Raw genomic sequence first — 15,884 nt, forward strand, 5'->3', positions numbered from 1 at the left:
TTGACCACAATCCGTTCCAGAAGGCGGTTCGAGAAGCAAATCGATCGAATTCTGAATCTATTTTTCCCATTACAAATAATGGGAAAAAAAATTATCCGTTTCAAGACAAAAAATATTTTTAAGCATTTTTTCATTTGCGCGTATTTGTCCGATCGCACAACTGCAACGCACCGCTGAACGCGCAACTGTAGCGCGTCGCCTACCACGCAACTGCACCGCGCTGGTCGCATTATTACGACAGAGCCGTCGCTAAAATTTAGGAAATATTTTTAAAGTCCTGATGTACTTTCCAAAATTTAAGTGGACCTCAGTGCGCAGGGAGCTTAATTTGGTCCGATCGCGCTACCGCAGCGCGCCGGGCGCTCACTGTGCGTCTTTGTGTTTTAGGACGGCTTTACTGCTCCCACTTGCTTTCTTTGGAGGTATGATTAGGGGTTAATACAATCCTCAAAGTAACGAAAATACAATAACGGAGTCAGTCGGCATCCGGGCCGCGCGGTCGTTTTTTTTTCGGGTCCTCCCGGCTCATCTCGCGAGGTTCGACCTCCAAATTTAGTTCGACAACCGAAGCAAAAAAATCTCGAATTTTTTTTTCGAATTCCGATTTGTTCGAGAACCGGGACGTTCGAAAACCGAGTTTTGACTTTAAAATAAATAGACCCAGCTCGCTGACAAGTGCCGCTATTCGAGCCAATTTTAGAACAGTCCTGCGGGTGACTCATGCGGTCCTCACGGGCGACCTGGTGCCCGCGGGCACCGTGTTGGTGACCCCTGTTTAGATGAACAAAACGGCTTTGAAAAGAGATCTTACGGAGGCTACGAAAAAAGGTTCTCCAGCCTTATAGCAGGTGGTGCTAGTGATCCCGGGATGCTTCATGCGTAGACTGTAGAATAAGAGATCTCCAGTTCAAATTTACAGAGAACTGAGGAGCAGTCGTCCATTTGTTTTGTTTTACATTCGTTTTGTTTTTTCCGTTTTTATATTTTGTTTTAGAATAGAGTTTTTTTCCGTTTTTACATTTCGTTTTACAATGGAGGATTACATATCCAAATGATTTTCAACGATGGATTTTTGGTCGAAGCAGGAGGTCATCAGTAAAGAAAGAGCAACTCCGGAGTTAAAAGGTTTGATTCGGACAACGGGACTTCGGAACGGAGTGGTACGCACGATCGAAAACAAGTTTTTGATTCCGTGTGCTTTATTGAGTGTTTTTATGTGTGAAGACTGCTGATATGAGATTTTAATTAAAATAGTTCACCTTAAATAATGAATAATCCACACTAGAGCAGCGTTCCCCAACCTTTTTTGTGACACGTTTAGGTGGCGGACAAATTTGACCGGGGGGGGGGGGGGGGGGTGACGTCAGTGCCTCCCCAGTCATGAACCTCACTGCACGTCACTGGGTAAAAATTATCCGTTTCAAGACAAAAAATATTTTTAAGCATTTTTTCATTTGCGCGTATTTGTCCGATCGCACAACTGCAACGCACCGCTGAACGCGCAACTGTAGCGCGTCGCCTACCACGCAACTGCACCGCGCTGGTCGCATTATTACGACAGAGCCGTCGCTAAAATTTAGCGATTTAAATAAATTGTATTTATTTATTTTTGTCTTAAATTGAATTGAATACTCCTTTTCAGACAAGTAAACTCTGCCCATTTTGTGCAGTATATTGTATTCTGTTTGTACCTAGCATTTATAGTTATAATTTAAATGACTTTCACCTTGTTTGTGGTCTTTATTTTGGTTCCTTCATTTGATTGACTGATTTGTGTATAGTTTACATGTTCGAAACAAAGAAATTATGTCAATCATTCTGGCATTCATTCAACATCGTGTTAGGTGCAGTAGACAAAAAATGTACTCACACTAACACGCACGCACATTAAATAAATAGCGCCCCCACACATGTGACGTCACACGAGTACAAGGAGCGAGTGCAGCGTCGGAGCAAGGCTCCAGTCGCATGACATCAAGCACAAAGCCACATAACGATCATGTCATCGCGTCACTCTTGTGAGTTGTAATAACTATTTCAAATGAAACTTTCCACTTGGCGTGGTCACGCAGGACTAAAACTAATTCTTGGGGGGGCAGTTTTGGATTTAAAACGCAGGAGCCACTCTCGTCTTTGGTGCCAGATGCTCTCGGGATGAGCGGGAACGACGCAGACCGAGGCAGGCCAACCCTCCAGAACCGGTAAACACTTTTGTTTTGGTTTGGTTTTAGCCGCCTCGGCCTGCACTTTGAACGCGTTGGGCACACGAAGCTCATGCAAGCGCTGTTACGTTGAAGCGAGACGAGTTACTTGATCCCGGGCGCTCAAATGCCGCTTTGGGTCTGCGGTCTGCAGCCCATGAGTGGAGGCGACAGCAAAAATAGCAATAAAAAAGTGCTCGGAACACACGGACAGCAGCTCTGGAAATTGTTGATTTGCTTTTGGTCGCTGCATTAGTTTGCAGAAAATAAGAAATGCCAACATAACACACTCGCCGCCTTTTTATTAGGTACACCTGACCCGCACAATCCAAAACTATCAGCGGCAGAGTGTGATTGTTTCAATGTTGGGGTGTACATCTTCAAAAGGTCGCTTTGTGATAAGCAAACGCATTGGCAAAGGCCTTTTATCAAATTCAGATGGAAGTTCGTTAAAAGAAGAACAATAAAAAGTTCTTCTAATCGTCTCAACATCGAACCTTTGGTTAAAAAGTGATGACATAAGTATTTTTTTTTCATTTCTTTGTGTATGAAATTGCACCACATTTCAGTTGCAAATGGGCAGCGAGCGTATCAACACTCGTATCAAGTGATACGTAATCTTAATCTTGCCCAATTGACAATTGCTTTGACCCCTTTTGCCTGCGGTTTGTCGAGTTGCCATTTTACTAACCATCATGTTGTAGTTGCCCAAAAATAACATTTGTACACTTAAATGTTTTGATAGCATCGTATGAACCAAGTTAAAAAAACACGACTTCACAAATTGCATGATAAATAACAAAATTAAAATGACCCCCCCCTACAAAAAATCTGTCTAGCCCGGGCCACAATTAGCAAAGCAGCAAATGAAGCAAGCAGGTTGGCAAACGCGACTGTCGTCTTCAGACCATTTTTAGCCCAGCCAATCCATAAATCATTCCTCAGACACATTATTGAATTTGCTTGTGCCTCGAAGACTAAAACAGCGACAAACATATGTACGCCACGTTTAAATCAATATTGGAGTTTTATAAATGAGGCTTGAAACAGCAAATGGAATTTGGGTTGCGAGTTTGCTGAATTCACGCTCAACATTGCCAAGTGCATTTGGGGCATTGCCTGATACACCCAGCAAATGGGACTCCATTTCTCCTTCCTTCCTTCCTTCCTTCCTTCCTTCCTTCCTTCCTTCCTTCCTTCCTTCCTTCCTTCCTTCCTTCCTTCCTTCCTTCCCAGTATGTATTTTGTACTGAATACAGAGTAGTTGCCTCATTCTCTTTAGAGACAGTGTTGTATTAAGAGTAATTTCCTGTGTGCAGAAGCGTAATATCTGTTTTAATAGTCGGTAATAACAGTGTTTTGTCTCCTAATTGGACCCAATTTGACAACATCACGAAGCGCAGGCACAACTTGGGTGCATTGCTCTCGCCCGCCCCCACACTTAATCTCCTTAAGGCTGTTAAGCGTGCAAATATATTTGGGCACAGGCATGCGCACAACCGAAGGAAGCGTCGGTGCCACGCTTGACGAATGAGTTTGGATGCGCGCATTCTAAAAGGAGCTGGTTCGGTGCCATTTTCGGGTTCCCCGGGCAAGCCCTTGCAAGCGGCTTCGACGACGTTAAAGCCGGGCAGACCCGTGCTCGATGGCATTTGTCCGCATTTGGCGAGGCTTGCCATCCGGACGACTCGGGCGCCAAGTTGGCCGGAAAGGACAAAATGTTATTTTGGTATTTGGCCTTTGTCACAAATTTGGTCGGCCAATAGCCTGTCAAAGAGGAACATGGAACGTGACATGAGCCTCTGCCACTCTTCTGTAGAGCAAATTAGATCCAGACACCTTGGCCCCATGGCGGCCTTTCAAGAGAGCATTTCATGAGCAAGCGATCATCGCAATCAGACGTATTTTGAGCGCTAAAAACGAGCCGTCGAGACTTCTTTCCATTGGTGACATGCCGTGACAGCCCCAAAATGCGAGTGAAGCATTAGGAACGGGATTCAATTATGCTTTGGCGTATGCGGTCGTCGTCGAAAAGCCAATGACCATCGGCTTCGCTCCTTTGCGGTCGACACGGATTGTTTTCACTGATGCTGTGCAACGAGACCAAAGAGAGACACAATGACAAGCGCGTGAGATGTCACTCAGCAGACCCGACCAAATGGCAAAATATGCCCGCCCACCGGCGCTCCTCAGCACACATGAGAGAAGTCAGGAGGCAGCTAAGAATAGGCTGCCACTACAAAGCGCTGTCACTCTGCATTGGAAGAGTGTGCCGAGGAGGGTCCAGAAGGGGGCTGGCGGCACGTGACACCTAAGCTCCGCCCACCCCTATATCAACACAGATACTGTATGCTGCCGGCAGCTCCCGCAAAGCCTTTGACCCTTTTCGCTCAGACTTTGTTTTCATCGGATTGGAGAGCTGGGGGGTATTCCAGAAAGCAGGTTCAACATACTCTGAGTCTATCCCTGAACTCTGAGTTGACTTACTCTGAGATGGGAGCAGTGTTCCCTCTAATTTTTCAAGTGTCTGTACAAACACACACGCTCCCTGCGCACACTGTGAGCCACTGTGTGCAACACCAGATTAAATAAATAAATAAATAAATAAATGAATAAATAAATAAATTGAATGAATGAATAAATAAATAAATAAATAAATAAATACGACACGGCACGGCACGACAATACAATATTGTCAATGAGAACTTAACTTGCTCGGGGTCGGATTTTGTTTTGTGTGTCAGCTCATTCCTTTTCTGTCGGTCTTTTGCGCTCTCTCGCAATAATGTACCGATCTCCTGTCCCGTCTTGAGTCTTTGTACAATTCCAACAGCTTTCAAATGACATTTCTGCTGAATGTGACACTTGAGGTAGTCCAACTTCCATTCCTTCCATATTTTTGCCTCCGTAAACTCGCTCGCCACTTTGGCTTCACTGTATGTTTTGCAGAGGGGACCGTTCTCATTCGAAAAAGAGAAAATCTCACTCAGTTTCACTGTTTCCTTTTATACTTGCACACACTCCGACAGCCATTCAATCTTAAAAGAACTGCCGCATCTCTTATTTATTTTGGCTTGGCAAGTGGATGTGTCGTTGCTCATTCGTTTTGCCATGATGAGCTAATTTAGCATTTGCGTCTCTTGACTCCGCCGCACTGTCGTTAGCTCGCTAACCTGTGTGTCACGGATGGGCAGGACACATGTTCAGGCACTGTCTATCCTATGATTGGCTATGTCGCGTAAGTGAGCCATATCATTGACTGGACACCTGTCAATTACTGATTTTTCACTACAAAAGGGCACTGAAAGAAAATCATTCGTCCACTTGATTACATTAGATTAGATTACATCTAACACAGTGGTTCTTAACCTTGTTGGAGGTACCGAACCCCACCAGTTTCATATGCGCATTCACCGAACCCCTCGTTAGTGAATTTTTTTTTTTTTTTTTAATTCTAGACATAGATGTTTTTTACTGGTGCACAAAATGAGCCATGCATGAACATCACCTTGTTCAAAGAACAAAACCAACACAATGCATGAACTCACAACAAATTGCATACTGGTAAATCCGAATTTACACAATAAATCAGGTTTGTTCGGACCTCCTCAGTGGAGACTCTGTCGAACCCCTGAGACTGACTCACCGAACCCCTAGGGTTCGATTGAACCCAGGTTAAGAACCACTGGTCTAACATTAGATATTAATAGTTTATGCTGAATTTTATTTTGTGCGCAGCATGGAGTTTCTTGTGCGCAGATACTGTGCGACCAGTGCGCAATTGCGCAGCTGCGCAGCTTAGAGGGAACACTGGATGGGAGACTGAGTATTCAGTTCCAGAAAAGCTGATCTGAGTTAGTTCAATCAACTCTGTGTATGTTAACCTAGAGTTATGTGCGTGCACAACCACTATAAAAAGCCATCATCAATGGAGCCCCGATACCATGTGTCACCATGACAACTGAGGAAAAACAGATCGCCTTATTTTACCACGATGGAGTTGGAGGTCCTTATGCAGGCCTATGGCAAGTACGAATGTATTTTTTCGCCGCAAATCTAATACAGCTACAGCAGCGAAGGAGAGAGAGACGTCATGGCATTAATCGTTAAAATCGTTAGACTCAATCTTTATTTGCCAAGTTTGAGCATGCCAAACAAGGAATTTGACTCCGGTAGATCTCGGCCTCTGTACAACAGCTAACAACATTCAGGACAACATGTGCAAAAATTGACAATTATTCTCAAACATCCCCTGATCTTAAACTCCCAGGAGGGCAAGGAAAAACTCAAAACTCCTACTAGGGGAAATGAGAACCCTTGAGAAGAGACCACAGGTGGGAGGATCCCTCTTCCAGGATGGCCAGGCTGCAATGGATGCAGAGAGGATGCATAGTACACATAATATGGACAATCCAAAGGTATAGCATCGAGAGCAGGATGTTATTGCATAGTAATGACTCTGAGACTCTATGAGTGGTGTGAGTTCATCAGAGCGACAGCCTGGGGGAAGAAGCTGTGTCTGTGTCTGCTGGTTTTGGCGTAAAGTGCTCTGTAACGCCGTCCGGAGGGGAGTAGTTCGAACAGACTGCGACCTGGGTGAGAAGGGTCTGTAGAGATGTTACTTGCACGTTTCCTGGTCCTGGACAGGTACAAGTCCTGGATAGATGGGAGGTTGGTCCCAATTATCTTTTCTGCAATCCTGATTGTCCGTTGCAGTGTGTTTGTCTTGTTTGGTGGCCGATCCAAACCAGACAGTGATGGAGGTGCAGAGTATAGACTGGATGATGGCAGTATAGAAGGTCTTCAGCAGCTCCTGTGGCAGGTTGAACTTCCTGAGCTGTCTCAGAAAGCACAGCCTCTGCTGGGCCTTCTTCCGGACAGAGTCTATGTTTCCTGCCCAAGTCAATGCTTAAGTTTGAATAAGATCGTATCATAACCTATAGTTATGAATTTAAGTAGGAATGAAATCTGATTTTCATTTAGGTGCAATCCAACATGAGAAAAAGGGAATTAGAAGCAGCTCAAAATGAAATATAAAGACAAAAAGGTAAGTTATGTTTTGCTAGACTGTGATTGCACCTCAGTTTAATTATTTTAAATGGACTTAGACTATTAAACAAAGTCAATGTTCATTCAAACGAAAATATTAATTCAGCGGCTACTTAAAATAATTTAATAATAATGATTTAATAATTTCCTCCCAGTTAATTCCACACTTCGTGGATTAACACTTGTCATAAACGCATTTGTGTTTTATACCTATTGAAGTCATTTAAAATGTGACACTGTAGCCTACACCAACACTCATTAAAATACTATTTTAAAACTAACATTGAGTTCTGCTCAGCCAACAGAAAAAAAGTAATGCTCTGCATCCCCGATATTATAAAGAAAACGCCGTTTGCAAAAAACGTAGTGCTATGCATAAGGTTTGTTCTGATCTGAGTGCTAATCCGCGGTGTGTGAGGCTGGGGATACATATATGGCCGGAGTCTAAAAGTCTCACTCATATGCACACCGTCGTATGTGGGAATCGAATTCATGGTACCTGCACACAGGTCTGAGTCTACTGCTACACCATTAGCCATTCCATGGCCAGAGAAGGTTATTGAGATAAATTATACTGTTCATAGAAAAGCGGTAGCGTTCAAAAGATATTCTTCTCGAAATGATAAAAAATTTAAACTGGGTCGGAAGATTCTCTTGCGATGTAAAGCGTTTCGGATTATTACGGCTTCTCGATCGGATTTTAATAGAACAGCCAATCTATGATTAACCGCTTTCTTTGTGTGGGAGAAGACAGGTAGAAACTCTGGGTATCTTATAGCAAACCTGCCAGCTTACTGTTTACAGAGTAAGGGTGTATTCAGACCTGACTGTTTGGTCCGCTTTAAACGGACCAGGGTTTGATTGTAACGCTGGTCCGGATCTTTTGTGCAGGTGTGAATACACGCAAACAAATCCTGGTGCAGATTAAAGAAACAGACCGAGACCCATTTTTTTAAGTGGTCTTGGTCCACTTCCAAACTAACTCTGGTGCGGTTTGCTTCAGGTGTGAATACAAACAGTGAAGATCCGCACCAACAGCACAAATGTGCAGAACAGGAACGCAGTGCGTAGGACTAGCATGTTTTCCTCCATTTCCGGGTCTGCGCTCTGTGTGCCGCCCTGGTCATTGCTGTCCAATGGGAGCACAGATCGTCGCAAGCGTGGATGTGTATACTTCGATTGCAAAATGTACAGTCTGAATAGGAACCGCACCAAACGAAAAAAAATTAAGTCTGCTTTTGGTCCAGACCACACAAGTGGATTAAAGGAATTTTCTGGTTTGAATACACTCCAAGTTTCCGCAGTAACTGACCTAGAGTTTAAGTAACCTCTCTTTCTAGAACAGATAACTCCCTCATCCCAGGGTTAACTTACTCAGAGTTTTCACATAACCCGCTTTCTGGAATACACCTCTGCTTTGTTGCTTTTGCCTCATTTTAGTTTGGCCTCCTTGTTTTAAAACTTACCTATCACGGTAATAATTGAGTTGTGGTCTATATATAAAGTGGAACAGCAATGCTTTTATCTGAATTCCTCGTTTTGATAGCATCACAGGTCCCTCTTTTCTACTTGTTCTGAGGTGCGGCTCAGAGCAAGCCGTTTTTGTGCGGTCTCTTTAAGTGCAAATGAGATACTTCACACCCCACTCCCTTCAGGCTGCAAGATGTGCGCCTCCCTTTCCGGTCGACGTATTTGTAGTTTTTGTAGTTTACTTGCAGCGCAAACTTTTTGATTGATTAAAATATGTCAACGGCAGAAGACTTGACCATACATGCATAACACGTAACAAAATAAATCCCCTCCCAATATTTATGAACACATCTTGTAAACAAGCACTGCAGTCAAGCTACGAAGTGAGCTAATGCTAGCACTAGCGTTAGCGAGAAGCTAACAAATGCATTTAACACATTGTGTTCCCCAAGAATAAAATAGCACCTTCGATGCAATTTATCTGATACAACTACTCAAAATACCTCCAGAAGAAGTGAAAACAAAGAGCGCACAGCTCTAAAATTAGCAGAAACACTGACGCTAATGCTATGAAAACGAGTGCCTAGAAACGCAATTATTAAAGTGAAATACAGTTTATTCCTTTTGTGTCATCTCAAGCTTATCGCTTTACTGTGTCCGTCGTTTCCATAGATTGAAGGAATTGAACCATCGACAAAACTAAGTATTTCGGTGAATCGTTATCCATACTGAAAAGATTTCTGAAACACTCGTCCTTGAACAAGTAGGACTTTGCCCACAGATGTGGGAACACTGCTCGAAAAATGAAATTTGACCAGGCACGTCTTTGAGGCTCTGATGTTGGGGTATGGTGTAGTGATTTGTGTGGGTTGATGCATTTAACAAAGGAACATTTTGATCTCTCCACTTCGGCATCCTTGAGTTGTTTGGACTACAAAGTCTCTCAGAGTAATAAAGATGGCGGATTTGCAAAACCGTTTGGCAACACCCATTACCTTGTTTGGTTTGTCTCGCCCCGGACGGAAGTGATGTAATAGATAAAAATAAGTACCGTATTTTCCGGACTATAAGTGGCTCCGGAGCACCAGCCATCAGCGATGAGAATCTTCCGCGGATTTCCGTGTTTTTTTCCATCGGCAGTATCATTTTTGTGAATCGTGTAGATCCGTTGAGAAAATTGTTTTTATATATTGGGGGGGGGGGGGCAAGTTGAACGGGATCAGGAACTGCTTCAGATGGGCATGGCTCGAGAGCAGCGTCATCTCACAACTCGGAACACAAAGACGCTCTTAAAGCAATGCGACAGTGAGCGCCCGGCGCACTGCGGTTGCGCGATCGGACTAAATTAAGCTCCCTGCGCACTGAGGTCCACTTCAATTTTGGAAAGTACACCAGGACTTTAAAAATATATTCTAAATTTCAGCGACGGCTCTGTCACAATAATGTGATCAGCGCGGTGCAGTTGCGCGGTCGGCGACGCGCTAGGTTTGTGCGTTCGGCGGTGCGCTGCAGTTGCGCGAGCGGACAAAATTAAGCTCCCTGCGCACTTAGGTCCACTTGAATTTTGGAAACTACATCAGGAGTTTAAAAATATTTTCTAAATTTCAGCGACGGCTCTGTCACAATAATGCAACCAGCGCGGTGCAGTTGCGTGGTCGGTGGCTGTGCGCTGCAGTTGCGCGATCGGACAAAAATGCGCAAATGAAAAATTGCTTAAAAAAGTCTTGGAACGGATTAAAAAAAACGCCATTATTTGTAATGGGAAAAATAGATTCGGAGTTCGATCGATTCGCTTCTCGAACCACCTTCTGGAACGGATTGTGGTCGAAAACCGAGGTTTGACTGTATTATATTCACCTTGGTAGCCCACCAAGCAGGAATATTTTTTTAACAAAACTGTTGAAATTGAGTGATGAAATTAATGGTTTGGGGGTTGCTATACTGCCAAAATCCAGAAGTTTCCAGGGAGCTTTTCCCCCTGAGCTCCCTCCGGTGCTTTGCCCCTGGCCTCCTGCAGCCCCCAATGGGGGCCTGTGGGCCCTGTGGCTCCCAATAGGGGCCTGTGGCCCCTGCAGACCCCAATAGGGGCCTATGGGCCCTGGCCCACTGCGGGCACAAGCCCTTCTACGTGGCTTACGTCACACTCTTCGTTAGTTGCAGTTCCAATTATTTCACAGGCCTAAACCACCCTCATGCGGTTTAGTGTGACAATAACATGTGAAATGATTTAATGTGTTAATAATTTCACACATACCGTAATTTCCGGTGTATAAGCCGCACCGGTGTATAAGCCGCACCAGCTAAAAGTCGGGGATATTTTAGTTTTTTTCTTACATAAGCCACACCGGACTATAAGCCGCACGTGCACACAAGTTTTTTACAAAGAAAGACAGTACACAGAAAGCCTTTTTGAAGTTTGAATAACATGCTTTAACATGTCTTTCGAAACATTGCCTGTGACGCAGCAGTAGTACCGCAGCAACACGGAAGTGTGCACGCGAGTTATTAACAAAGAAATACTGGACACAGAAAGCTTTTTTAAAGATTTTATAACGTACCTTAACATTTCTTTCAAAACACTGCCTGTGACGCGGCAGTAATACCGCAGCAACACGGAAGTAACACAGCACTAATAGGGTTTGATTAAATAAAACATACCGGTAAAAGTCACTGAGACGCGGCGGTAACACAGCAGCAACACTGTAGCACAGCACTAACAGGGCTGGTTAAAGTAAACGTAAAAAAAAGAGCTTCATCGTCTTCATCTTCCTCCTGTGCACTGAAACCGTCGAAGTCTTCCTCCTCAATTTCCGATTGGAATAGCGTTAGCTATCCTTCGCCACACACTTTCTCAGTATCTCTTTCGTCGTCGTTTTTACCCATTTCTTCTAGCATTTTCCATGATGAGGGTCTGTTCATGCTAATCTTATTCATGCACGAAGCGCTAAATTACATTAAACTAGCGAGCGACACGTATAGCTCCAGAGGAGACAGGACCACGAAATAAAGAAAAGGGTGCCGCAACACAATGTCATCAACATCGACTGCCTTTAGCTTAAAAGCGGCATCATATGCATTTCTTTTGTCCCCCATAATGATGGTTTGTGTATAAAAGCTTCCTTTCAGTAATGTCCGTCTTGATCGCGTTCTGCGTGATGCGCGAAATGTTGTAAACACAAACTAGCACGTCTTCTTCAGCGCATTATCTCTTCTTCGCCTGTCTCACTCTTGCTTCCTGCTAGAGCGCCCCCTGGAGGCCGGAGGCCGTAAAAATCCATAAGTACGCCACGCCGCCATTTAAGCCTCAGGGTTCAAAGTAACCTTCTGCATAAAATGCATTAAAAGTTCACATTCATTACAACTTGTTTTTGGTGAGCAAAATGTCAGAAGAATTGCATTTAAATGCTGATTGATTGGGTTTTAATACAATGCAGATGGTCCAAACAGTGCCACTGCTTTGTGTAATCTCTGAGTCACATGGCAGAGTAAGAGAAAGGGTTTAGAGCACAGGTGTCAAACTCAAGGCCCGGGGGCCAGATACGGCCGGCCACATCATTCTATGTGGCCCACGAAGACAAATCGTGCGTCAAATTCGTGTGTCATTACTAGAATTGCAAATTGTCTTCACTTTTAATAATATCTTTTTTAAAAATATTTGACCAGTTTTTACTCGTCTGATTTGAAAACGAGTTATTTGTCAGTTTGTTTTGTAGCTTTTACTGTATATAATAGTGTTAAGAGTAAAAGTGATCAAGTCATCACAAAAATCACGAAAAAAAATCTTATATAAGCCGCACCTGACTATAAGCCGCAGGGTTCAAAATTTTGGAAAAAAGTCGCGGTTTATACACTGAAAATTACGGTAAGTCACTCCTAGCTATAGGTTGCATCCCCCTGACCAAACTATGAAAAAAAATGCAACTCATACTATATATATATATATATATATATATATATATATATATATATATATATATATATATATATATATATATATACTATATGGTAATACAAAACGGAGAAAACTGAACGGAGTACAAATTAGACCCCAAACTGATCATAAAATTATCTCTGCAGCACCTGGAGGGATAGATTATACTTTCCTACACTCTTGGAGATGCCAAATACACAAGAAAATGAATGTATAAGCAAAAGAAGTGGATTAACCACGATATATCGATTGTTGAGAGCGAGATGGAAAAAGTTTGAAAGCAGGTTTGTTCGTTTGTTTCCCATTTATTCGTTTCAGTTTTTAATGATGGAATATTTGTCAAGATAGAAAAACGTTCAATAAACACTGTGTGATCAAGTCAAGCGCAATTTCAAACAATCCTTCTTCACCGGTGCAATAAATGCTAACGCTCACAAATCACTCAATGGGACGAAAACATTAAACGGACATTTCCGCTATGGTTTCTTTGGTGCGCTTTCAGTTCTTTTTAATTTTCCCTGTTAATTTACTTTGTTTCATGATGGAAAATGTTTTGTCAAATTTCGTGTTTGTTATTTTCAGACTTAACTGTCTGTATTCATCAAGTGGAAATGACAGCATAGCAGAAAGCCAGTCAAATTTGGGCAGAGGCTGCAAAACACGTCCGGTTGCCCGCTCGCCCAGTGGCCCACTCGCCCGGCTTCAGTTTTGCTCTTATTTAATTTTTTTTATTCTTATCGTCTCCAAATAGATTCGGTGCTTAACAAGGGCAGGCCACACGTTTCCATATTGCTTTGAGCGCAAAACAAATGATTGCCTTTTAAATCGCAATCATGATGAGAGAAAACAAAAGATATTTCTAAACTCATTTGACACACATACGCATGTAGACATTCTTCATAATTGAAAAAAAGGGAAGCATAAGAAGCTGCCTCTTCCTGTTGAAGTGCGGGAAACGTCTCATGCTCGCCCATCGAATGGAATGGAATCTAATCAAATAGAATCGACATCCCGTGTCACCCACAGACCTTTGAAGGGGACAATTTATTTTGATTCGGGCACATGCCGCCTTAAACGGATCACCTTTGACTTGATTACATCTACCTCGAACGTAGAGTGCAAGTTCTTCAAAACAAGCGCCGCTGGCGCACGCCCCTTCCCAGAAGGAAACCCGATTAGCCACCGGCTCTTGATGGGCCAATAAAAGCGCACGCGTGGAAGGAAAAAAGGAGCGCTTTAACTGGAATGTAAATACGAACGCCGTGTTTCTTACTGCCTGATCAGTGGTCCAAAGTTTGCAAGACAGAAGATAAGACGGGGTGGTCATTCGTCACAATTCTTTGACGTTTGCGTGCAACTCGATGAATTTGCCGCACAGCAACGTTTTTCACTTTTCACTCCCTGCAAGTGTAAGGGCTTGGTGTTCCAATACTTTTGCCCATAAACCATTGTTGGGGCTCCAATGTTAGCGCTCGGCCGAAAATCCTTCTCACCATATCAAAGATGGAATGTCACTGTGAAAACATTTGCCATGTGGTGCCAAAAAACGCAAAGAATCTTGCAGATATTACAAACGCTATTTCTAGTCATCTACTTTGAACCTTAGAGACGCCTGCTCCTCTCATGGCTGATCTGTGACGCAACGCAGCAATTCCTATGTGATTTCCAGATGCATGTGCTCGCTATGCAGTGGCGTCATGATTTTCTCTGCAGAATTTACCGTTGATGACTAGCCGCCGCTTCCAAAACGACTTCTGTTGTACTATAGCACTTTGTCTTCTTTGCTAATCAACATTTTTTTTTTGCTTAGCATAGTTAGCATGTTTAAGACCCCTTCCCATTCTACTCGTCGTTCTTTTCGATGAAAAAAAACATCCGTCTGCTGTGGCTCAAGTTTTTGTGATGACATCGTACTTGCATCTTTCACGGCATCTGATTTTAACATTGCAATCTATGAGGTTTGGCTTCAATAGAATAAAAACAAAGACAGTAACTCGGAGAAAAATGATGATAGTTGTGCTGCTTGGCTGGTTGGTTCCCACCCAATCATTCCCTATTTCTAATCCGCCCTGTAGCCCACAGTTTGTCGCGGTACCAGATGACACAGAAGCAGATACGGAGAACCCGAACCCTAGCGTCCTGATTTTGGACAGGTTCAAAGGGATTTGCTCAGGGTTTTGCCTCGGCTCGGCCCAGCCCATCCCTTCAGACGATGTCACAAGAGAGCAACTTGAGTGCGTTCTCTTTGGAGAGCAGCCAAACACAGAAAAACGGCAATTGTGACGTGCCCAAGTCCAGTGCACGGGAGGAGAAAGACACCTAGTGACGTACACCCCATCTTAAAAAAATGCTTCGACACCACCACATCACATCTCACGGGACCGGTGCGACAAAGCAAAAGTGCAGCGGTTGGCCACGGCGAGGTTGACATACACGCAGGTGCAGTGAAAGCGGGAAGCCCGCCATACATTGCGAGACGTGCCACACAAATCACAGTCACGGCTGCATTTAGACGCTCAGGCCGACAAGTCAAGTGGGAGGGGGCCAAGAGGTCACTGGGTTGACGGAAACATCCATCGCGCTAACTCGCTCAAGGCGCAATCAACCCAATCGAGACCCAAGAGGCCTGATGCGATTAGCTGACTGATGAGCCAGCCGCCCACTCGCACGCCCGACAGCGCACGTGGCGCCATTCAAACGGTGGCCTTGGTTTCACGTGTGACTGAGTAGGCGGCATGATTCACAGGGCCCTTTTGGGAGTTCAACTTCCTCTTTATCGCACTGCAAGCCCAGAGCACATTTATGGCGCACAAATCAATTGCAGCAAAATGGCGGAAAGTGGCGGAAAGTGGCGGAAAATGGCGGAAAGTGACGGAAAGTGACGGAAAGTGACGAGCGCAACACGCTTTTGCTTTTCTCCCGCCACGCTTTCGCTTTGTTCCTATCCATGCCCAAGAGGCACTCGTAATACCCCACCCTCACCCCCCCCCACCTCACACACACACACACACACACACATCCTTGTTAACCTCCCTCTGCAGGACCCGACTTACTTTACCGAGTTCTGGGGTCCACCCTTTCTAGTGGTCCAAGAACTATGAAAAAAATCAGGCAAGTCCCAAAAAAAATCTTGTTACTAAAAATCACTTTCAATAAACACAATTTGAAACTTTTTTTTTCATGTCAGTTTTTCAGTCATATCTGGGGCCTGTTTCTAACATTCCGGCTTTGCG

The 15,884-nt window shown here is 43.9% G+C and overlaps 1 protein-coding gene across 2 annotated transcripts in view; it reads left to right on the forward strand.

The window, feature by feature from the left end:
* Positions 1 to 1,919: 1,919 nt before the first annotated feature.
* The window catches only part of gcgra (glucagon receptor a), a 33,979-nt gene continuing 20,014 nt past the window's right edge, over positions 1,920 to 15,884 (forward strand). For both annotated transcript variants that reach the window (XM_049744754.1, XM_068653440.1), the window contains exons 1-2: positions 1,920 to 2,018; positions 2,100 to 2,201. The gene's annotated coding sequence lies outside the window, so the exon portion shown is untranslated. The remainder of the gene's footprint in view (positions 2,019 to 2,099; positions 2,202 to 15,884) is intronic.

Source organism: Syngnathus scovelli, chromosome 16 (genome assembly GCF_024217435.2).
Source record: "Syngnathus scovelli strain Florida chromosome 16, RoL_Ssco_1.2, whole genome shotgun sequence".
In the NCBI taxonomy this organism is placed as follows: Eukaryota; Metazoa; Chordata; class Actinopteri; order Syngnathiformes; family Syngnathidae; genus Syngnathus; species Syngnathus scovelli.